The sequence below is a fragment of the Myodes glareolus genome, chromosome 6 (assembly GCF_982192425.1).
Source record: "Myodes glareolus chromosome 6, mMyoGla1.1, whole genome shotgun sequence".
Classification (NCBI taxonomy): domain Eukaryota; kingdom Metazoa; phylum Chordata; class Mammalia; order Rodentia; family Cricetidae; genus Myodes; species Myodes glareolus.
Window position 1 is genome coordinate 44,243,868 of NC_142031.1, and position 9,497 is coordinate 44,253,364.

The 9,497-nt window shown below is 38.9% G+C and overlaps 1 long non-coding RNA gene across 1 annotated transcript; it reads right to left on the reverse strand.

Annotated features, from left to right (window-relative positions):
• Positions 1–3,152: 3,152 nt before the first annotated feature.
• LOC148121772 (uncharacterized) lies at positions 3,153–3,778 on the reverse strand. The gene is made up of 2 exons (XR_015737981.1): positions 3,570–3,778; positions 3,153–3,446 (listed from the first exon to the last, which is right to left on the reverse strand). It is a non-coding gene; the product is annotated as an uncharacterized LOC148121772 (long non-coding RNA).
• Between the last annotated feature and the right edge of the window lie 5,719 nt (positions 3,779–9,497).

The window sequence follows — 9,497 nt, forward strand, 5'->3', positions numbered from 1 at the left end:
TAAATGTTTGTATGTGTGTGTGTCTTCATAACTCTGTTGTGTAAATATTCACTGTTATAACTGAAACCCAGAAAAAGTAAATAATTCATGTGAGTAAAGAAAACCACTAATCTGTTTATTAATGCTAGTGCTTAGGAAGAGGACTGAGTTTTAGGGCATAGAATAGTTTGTTTAGTTCCTATACAAAACATCACATTCACCTTTAAATACTGGAAAAGAGAAAAGAGAAACACCATTAACAGCTAGTGACCTCAGAAGAAGAAGTAAATTGGGCAGCCATTGCTCTCACTTCTGCTTATCTGGGTTTAAGTCATGATGTAAATCACTGAGGGAGGTTTACTGTAATGTAAACAGTACTAAGTTGCACCATCTTCAGACTGCAGACTGGTAATCTTGAGAGGAAACTGTGTGCCAGATCCACTGTCATTGAACCTTGATTGGACCCTGTTTGTCAAGCTGTTTGCATCATAAATCAGGAGCTTAAGAGCGTTCATGTTCTCTGCTTGGTGTAGGACAATTCTGTATTCTGCCAATTATGTTTTAAATAAACTCTGATTGGTCAGAAGACAGGAAGAAAGTAAAAGCTGGACAACCAGACAGGAAATAGAGGCAGGGCAAAGAGAACAGGAGTATTCTGGGAAGAAGGAAGCTTTCTCGGCAGTCCTGTCCTGACAATGAAGAACCAGGATGTAACCTGCCCCGCTGAAAAAGGTACCTAGCCATATGGCTAACATAGATAAGAATAATGGGTTAATATAAGTTATAAGAGCTAATACGAAGCCTGAGCTAATGGGCTCATCAGTTTATAACTTATGTAGAACTATGTCTGATTTTTCTTAGGGACATAACAATTACGGGAACCAGGCAGGACCGAAACCCAAACAAACAGACCCTCAATTTGATACCATGGTAACCTTTTAACAATACTTTGACTTGCCTGGAGAGTGATGGTGACATTATCTGCCAGAGATACATACATGAAGCCTGTAGACTGAGTCATCTGGATGTCTCATCTGGCACATGAGACAGGAAAATTGAAAAAAAAAGTTTTCACAAAATTAATTTTGTTAGATGTGAACTTTCCCAGAGACCAGTAAGTACTGACCACAATTAGTAGAACACATTTCCAATGATATTTTCATTTTCTGTAATTCAGAGCAGGTACAACCTCAGAAGGTGATTGGGCGCCCTCATATCTGTGCTGTGTCCTCTAAAAGACTGACTCCAGCACAGGCTGTGACCTGAATATGGAGAAGTCCTCAGGGAAGTGGAATGTGCTCTGGGGACGTGCAAATCAGCAATGGCTGGCCTTAGCCACAGTTGCAAAACTGCTAACAGGAACTGACCTAAGAGAGCCATTGGTTTTGCAGTCAACAAAGCTGAGTAGACCTGGAGATCTGAAGAATCTTTTGATATCTGACATGAACATACAGAGTTTGGCATTTTTTTTCAGTTTGTTTTTTGTCTTGCTTTTGTCCAGTGTTTCCACACCATGCTCTTTTTCCTTCCTTTCACAACAGTAATGTTTATCTAGTGCCATTGTATGTTGGAAGTATGTGATCTATCTTTCCAGTTTGTTTTTTCAAAGGGATACAGTTAAGAGATTGCAGAAATCTGAGAAGAAACTTTGGACTTTGCACTTTTAACCAAGTTTGAAACTGTTAAAGATTAGGGGGAATTTTGAAGTTGGACTGAATGCATTTCTGCCTCATGGTATGTCTACAAGTGTATGGGGCCATGGCAAGGAATATGGTAGTTTGGATAAAAAGACACCCATATATCCATGTGTTTGAAAGCTTGGCCCATAGGAAGTGCCAATACTAGGAGGCCTAGTTGAAATAGGCATGCCATTTCTGGAGGAAGTGTGTCACTTTGGACAGGATTTGAAGTCTCAGATGCTCAAGTGTGGCCAGTGTGTTACTGTCTCATGCTGCTGTCTGGGGATCCAGATGTTGTGGTCTCATCCTGCCTGCTATGATGCTTCCTGCCATTCCAATAATGGACTAAGCCTCTGAAACAGTTATCCAACCCCAGTTAAACGGTTTTTTTTTGTTTTAGTGTTTCTATAGTTATGGTGTCTCTTCACAGCAATAAAGACTATAACTAAGATAGTGAGCCTGGTATCATATACCAGATCTTGCATCACGATCATTTATAATGTATTGAGCCCGGGAACAGTGACTAAAAATTGAGTTCTTGTGCCCCTAACCAAGAATTTTGGTTCTTTGTGAAGGAAATGTCTAAAGGGAATCTGTGTATTGATTCTTATGTGCTCATGGAACATATTTTCAGAAATATGTATCAACTTTGGGTATAAGCAGTAATTGGTTCAAAAATATAGAAGATTATTCTGAGTCTTGGTGATATTATAAAATTTCTGATACATGATTTGGGATTCCTCTCTGTAAGTTATGAATACCATTGATTAATAAAGAATTTGTCTTGGGTCTGGCAGGGCAGAATAGATATAAATATTATAACTGTAATTATAATCACCCTAGTATTATTTCTGAGTATTGACAATAATATCCAACTGTTGTTACTGTCATGATTTTAAAGGGATGTTGATGCTTGAGGGCATATTTATATCATACATGTGCATCCTTTGAGGTCTCCTCAGCAAGTTTCAGCTCAGCATGAAGAGAAATTTCATAGGATCATAGAACAGATTGAAAAAGAGCAATTTTATTAACTATGTAGGAGTCTTTGAGAAGTTCAAGAATAGACTGGTTATTATAAATGGCGATATAAGTTTCTTTTCCTCTAATAGAGGAATGCCTCCATGTAATCTATGTTGTAACAAGGTATCAAGAATTTTATTGAGAATTAAAGGTGAACATCAGGACAGATAAAATGCAACAGAACAAAAGTCCCTGCATGAATCTACAACTCAGGAAAAGTTAGTATTCCATATTAGTCAAAAGAACAACCCCCTCAATTTTAGTGCTAGCTAGGACTGGGCAAGATATTTAGGACAGAAATGTTGATCTGGTCTCTATAGAAAACCATAACATAGACCCTAGAATCCTGTAAAAAAGAAAATAGAAACACTCTCAGCATCTGCAGAAACCACAACGAGCAATTGGGGCAGCCTAGTCTCTGACTTCTGCTTCCCCTGGTGGTTTATGTTATGACTTGAATCACTGTGGGAGGAAAACTACTATCCTGTTGACAGTAATAGGTAGCCGCATCTTCAGGCTGCAGGCTGCAGATCTTGAGAGAAAACTGTGTGCCAGATCCAGTGCCACTAAACCTTGATGGAACCCCTTATGCCAAGCTTTTTGCATTATAGATCAGGAGTTTAGGAGGGTTCCCTGTTTTCTGCTGGTACCATGATAACCAGCGACCAATGTTCTGACTTGCCTGGCATGTGATGGTGACACTGTCTCCCAGAGATGCAGACAGGGAGGCAGGAGACTGGGTCATCTGAATGTCACATCTGGCACCTGAGATGGAAAAATTGAAAACAATTTCACAATTAATTGTTATAAAAGAACTTTTCTGGACACCAGACAACAATGACTACACTCAGCTGAACAATTTTCATTTCCTAATGATGTCTTCTTTACCTGTAAGCCAGAGCAGCAGCAAGCCCAGGAGCTGGTTGGGGGTCCTCATGTCTGTGCTGTGTCCCGTGTGTGTCAGGCTGACTCTAGCACAGGGTGTGACCTGATTATGAAGAATTCCTCAGGGTAGGACTGTGACCTCAGCATATGCAAATCACCAAGGGCTGGACATAGACACAGGATTGGTCAAGTTACTCATTACAGGCTTGTGGTCCAACTGTGTCTCAAATCAGAGAGATGGTACAGGTTTATTTATAGGAATATCCTCCTCTTTGAACAACAAAGAACATCATTTCACTATGAATTACAACCTGTTTTCATTTCTGTCATGTTCAATGTAGAAGAGGCTTACTATGTTTTCCTTTAGACCATGGTCTGTCAGATATGAGACAGTTCTAGAACGCATGTAAATGGTTTCTGGTCCTTTCATAGGTAGGAACAGATGTTATTGAAGCCACACAGCTTCTTTTATCCCCCTGTTTATTTGTTAGAGTGTATTTTGATTGCAATATTTTAACCTGTTTCTTCCTCTAAACCCTCTGAAATATCCCTCTTTCAAATTCTTGGCCTTTTTTTCATTATATCGCATGAATATATGTATTTGTACACACACGCACACACACACGTATGTTAGGAATATATATATATATATATTCCTAAACATAATCTGAGCTCATGCCTTAAGACTGCCCATCTGACTGGACAATCAGTACAGTCTTCTCTGAAAGCCCCTAACACTCACAGCTTTACTTGTAGCCTCTGTGTAGAACTGAGGCTTTGTGGGCTTTCCACTGTCCTGTTTCACATGTCTGCTGGTGTCTCCATTATCAGACCCCATTTGTTTAATAATACTGGAGAGCCTTTACAGGTATAGCTTCTGTTGTTAAGAGGAGACACAATCTCACAACAAATTCCCTGATCCTATGGCTCTCATAATTTGTTTACCATCTTTTCCAAAATGTTCCATGAACCTTAGCTATTGAGCATTTCATACATGCATCCATTAGGACTGAGTTGCACAACTCACTATGCAACTTCTTGCTCATGATAATCCCCAGCAGAGTACTGAATAATACTGAGAGCCACGGTTTTTAAGGATGCACAGGATCTCTCATAACTAACCCAGCTTTTCAGGTAAACAATCTTGTCTTACTCTGTTTTTCACAGCTCAGCAATCCATGAACTACTTTCACTAAGGCAAGGCAAGATCATGTTTTCCTTTTCTCCTTTCATCTGTGCATATGAGTTCCTTTTCTAAATCAAGCAGAAATTATATCTATGTCTAATGTTCCTTTGAGGTTTTAGATTATAGCTACAGATGTGCATCCCCTTTAAGCACAGGATAATGTCTTTAAGGTATATGAGTTTTCTCTCAAAAGCAATCATTCATGTTTTTGTACACAGTGTTTCATAAACTTGAATATGCTATGGGCATCGTATCTATTCCAGATACTAAGGGGAAATGTATCTTAGATTAGGTTTAGTAAAGAGGGGCTCAAGATATGTGTCAAGAGACGCATGTAAAAAAAAGAAGTTACACATGGGGAGTTATATCCATAGTAGTTTCTAGAGTCTGTCCTCATTGGGAATAAAGATGTTGTGAAGTTAGTGAGATTTTCCACGAGGAGTTTAATGGAAAGGATTTTACATGCACAGGCAAACACTCTGTAGGAGATATTGATAAGGCAGGGTGAGAAGGACACCCAGTCAGGGACTGAAAATGGTAAAGGCCACAGGAGAAGTGACAGAAGGAATAGGTATGGAGATTTGTTAAAAAAACTTACTGACCTGCAAATCAATGATGCTAGTGTCTCTGAAATTTGTGATCATAGAGTTTGTGTTGAGGGTTATAACAAGTAAACAATAAAGATAAAACTAATGTGCCCTGACATAATTCTATGCATTTGTATGAGTATATCTCATATAGTAACACCACATATGTATGTTTTATTAATCAATAAAATCATTTTCACAGAGTTAAAAAATGATAATTTATTTCACAGCTGGAAAGAACTGCCATTAAAAATACAGCTGATATGAAAATGTTTTTCCTTTAGATTCTGTGCTGAACATTACTGAAAAGTATTAAGTTTAAGAAAATTTAAAGTATATGAAAGTTTTCCATGTATATAACAATTCTATATTTGAAACACAAAGAAGTCAGAAGACAGTTATTCATCACGGGACTGAATAGGTTTCAAGTCATCATGCATGCAGGCACTGGGAACTGAACAAGGATCATCTGTAAGAACAAGATGTGCTCTTAACTGCTCAGCCATCTTTTCAAACAGTCCCTAAAAATTATAATTTTCATTGACTTACATTGACCCTTTTGCAAACATATATTCACATTTATCATTTTTTCCTTTCAATTTTTTCTTTATATCTCTCCCTAACTACATACTAATTTTCATACTCTCTGATGCATTTCATAGAAATGTGGCACAGATCATAAACATATAGTGATTATATGGAGTATATTTATTCCATATAGACTGGCAGAAGATTATCCATTGTTACCCAGGCATAAAGGGAATAATGTTACTGTGGAAGACTGTAGTAACATTTTGTTTGTATTTTAATAGATAAAGTTTTCTTGAAGATCAGAAAAGTAAAACAGTCACACTGGCCAATCTTACAGACCTGGCAGCAATGATAAACAATTTTAATCCCAGTAGCCCCATCAGCTTGCCATAGAAACCAGGAGGTAGTGATGCTCACCCTTAATCCCAGAACTAGAGAGGGGTTTGAAACAGGAGACAGCTCTCAGTCTTAGACTCATTCTGAGATTTTTGGATGCAGCTTTGCCATTTTTGTCTGAGGTAGAAGTAAGAGCCAGTGGCTGGATGTTTTGCTTTTCTGACCTTCAGGTTGAACTTCAATTTCTGTATCTGAGTTTTTATTAGTTGTCCCTCAGAATACATTCTTTGCATGCTGCACCAGATCCACACCTGAGTGAACCAACACAGAAACACATTTTCTGACAAAACTTCACAAGGAACACATATTTTATGGTTGGATTGTCACAGTGTCTAAGCTCTATCAAATGGTTACCTCTACTTCACAAAGTTTCATTCTCAGAACTTTCTACAGGTATTATTGGAGAAAGGGTATGTTAAAATGGAGAGAAGTTGGTCAGACTTTGACCACCATAAATCATTCTCTTTTTCCACAGTCCTCTGGAAGTCAGTTGTTTTTGATCAAATAACACTATGGTCCATCTGTCAGATAAATAATTCCTGGGCTGCTATTTCAACCCCCATTGTATCTATAATGTATCTATAATGTTCCACATGATCCTGCCCCACCCCAAGTTTGCCCTTTTGTCTACGGGGTTCTGGGACTTCCATGAGTTCCTGTTCCTGTGCTTAGGAGATCCATTAATATGGGTGAGTGTGTGCCATCCCAGGGCAGAGTGTACGGGAAAAGAGCACAGGGCTCCTCCAGCTCCTGCTGCAGGGGCTTCTTTGTTCCACATGACCCTGCCTCCCCCAAGCCTGCCATATTGTCTGTGAGTTCCTTGGCCCAGGAACAGTTCCTGCTCCTGCACTGAGGAGATCCACCCAGAGAGTCAGTCACAGCAAAGATTGGTCCAAGACGCCAAGACTCTCCTGGCTACATTTGAAGGAAGAGATGGGCAGGCTCCAATGAAAGAATTCCTCCAACAATCTGAAAGGCAACATGACAACACCAGAATCCAGGGATCATGCAACAAGAAGACTTGAACACCCTATTCCGGAAGAAGCAGAAGAAATCGACTTTAAATGAAACATTATGAAAATAATAGAGAACCTTAAACGGGATGTGAAAAACTGCTTTAAAGAAGCAGAAAAGACAAAAAAAATAGAAGAAATGAATAAATGTCTCAAACATACCCAATAAAACTAAGAAGAAGCAATCAAGCAGGTAATGGAAACAGTTCAAGACTTAAAAAATGAAATGGAAGTAATGAAGAAAACACAAACCAAGGGACGGCTGGATATGGAAAATCTGGGTAAATGAACAGGAACTACAGAGACATTACCAACAGAATACAAGAGGTAGAAGAAAGAATCTCAGACGCTGGAGATACTATAGAGAAAATAAACTCATTGAAAAGAAAATAACAAATCCAACAAATTCTTAACACTTTACAAATTCTTAACATCCAGGAAATCTGGGAAACCATGAAAAGACCAAGCCTAGGAATAATAGGGATAGAAGAAGAAGAATTGCAGCTCAAAGGCCCAGAGAATATATTCAACAAAATAATAGAAGAAAACTTTCCCCACCTAAAGAAGGATATTCCTATAAAGGTTCAAGAAGCATACAGAACACCAAATAGACTGGACCAAAAAAAATTCCCTAGCTATATAATAATCAAAGCACAAAACATACAGAATAAAGAAAGAATATTAAGAGCGGCAAGGGAAAAGGTAAAACAACATATAAAGGACAACCTATAAGAATTACACCTGACTTTTCAATGGAAACCATGAAAGCCAGAAAGTCATGGATAGATGTGCTGCAGACAGTAAGAGACCATGAATGTACGCCCAAACTAATATACCCAGCAAAGCTTGTATTCACCATTGAATTGTTCAGGAGGCAGGCAGGAAGTATAGGCAAAACAACCAGACAGGAAATAGAGGCAGGGCAAGGAGAACAGGAGTATTCTGGGAAGAAGGAAACTTCCTCTGCAGCCCTGTCCAGACACCAAAGAAGCAGGATGTGTCCTACCCCGCTGAAAAAGGTACTGAGCCATGGGGCTAACATCGATAAGAATAATGGGTTAATATACTTTATAAGAGCTAATATAAAGCCTGTGCTAAAAGGTCAAACATTTCATAACTTATGGAGAACTCTGTGTGATTTTTCTTTGGGACATTCCTACTGTGGGAACCAGGCAGGGCTGAAATCAAAACAAGCAGGCCCTCATGTTACATCTGCTGACACCATGATGACCTTTTAACAATGCTCTGACCTGCCTGGAATATGATGGTGACACTCTCTCCAGAGATACATACATGAAGACAGAGTTATCTAGATGTCTCATCTGGCACATGAGACAGGAAAATTGAAAAAAAGTTTTCACAAAATTAATTTTGTTAAATGGGAACTTTCCCAGAGACCAGTAAGTACTGACTACAATCAGGAGAACACATTTCCAATGATATTTTTATTAGCTGTAGTTCAGAGCATGTACAACCTCAGAAGCTGATTAGGTGCCCTTATGTCTGTGCTGTGTCTGCTAAGAGGCAATGACCTGAATATAGAGAAGTCCTCAGGGAGGTGGGATGTGCTCTGGGGACATGCAAATCAGCAATGGTTGGCCTTAGTCACAGTTGCAAAACTGCTAATATGGAGGTAAACTGACCTAAGAGATTCATTTTTTTTTTGCCATCAACAAAGCTGAGTAGACCTGGGGATCTGAAGAGTCTTTTGATATCTGACATGAATATATAGAGTTTGGCATTATTTTTTTCAGTTTGTTTTTTGTCTTGCTTTTGTCCAGTGTTTCCACATTATGCTCTTTTTCCTTGCTTCCCAAACTGTAATGTATATCTAGTAAAGTTGTATGTTGGAAATATGTGGTCTATCTTTCCAGTTTGGTTTTTCTAAAGGATACAGTTAAAAGATTGCAGAAATGTGAGAAGAGACTTTGGATTTGCACTTTTAACCAAGGTTGAGACTGTTAAAGACTAGGGGGAGTTTTGAAGTTGGACTGAATGCATTTCTGCCTCATGGTATGTCTACAAGTGTATGGGGCCAGGAAGAGGAATATGGTAGTTTGGATAAAAAGCACACCCATAGAACCATGTGTTTAAAAGCTTGGCCCATAGGAGGTGGCACTACTAGGAGGCCTAGTTGAAATAGGCATGCTATTTCTGGAGGAAGTGTGTCATTTTGGACAGGATCTGAGGTCTCAGATGCTCAGTGTGGCCAGTGTGT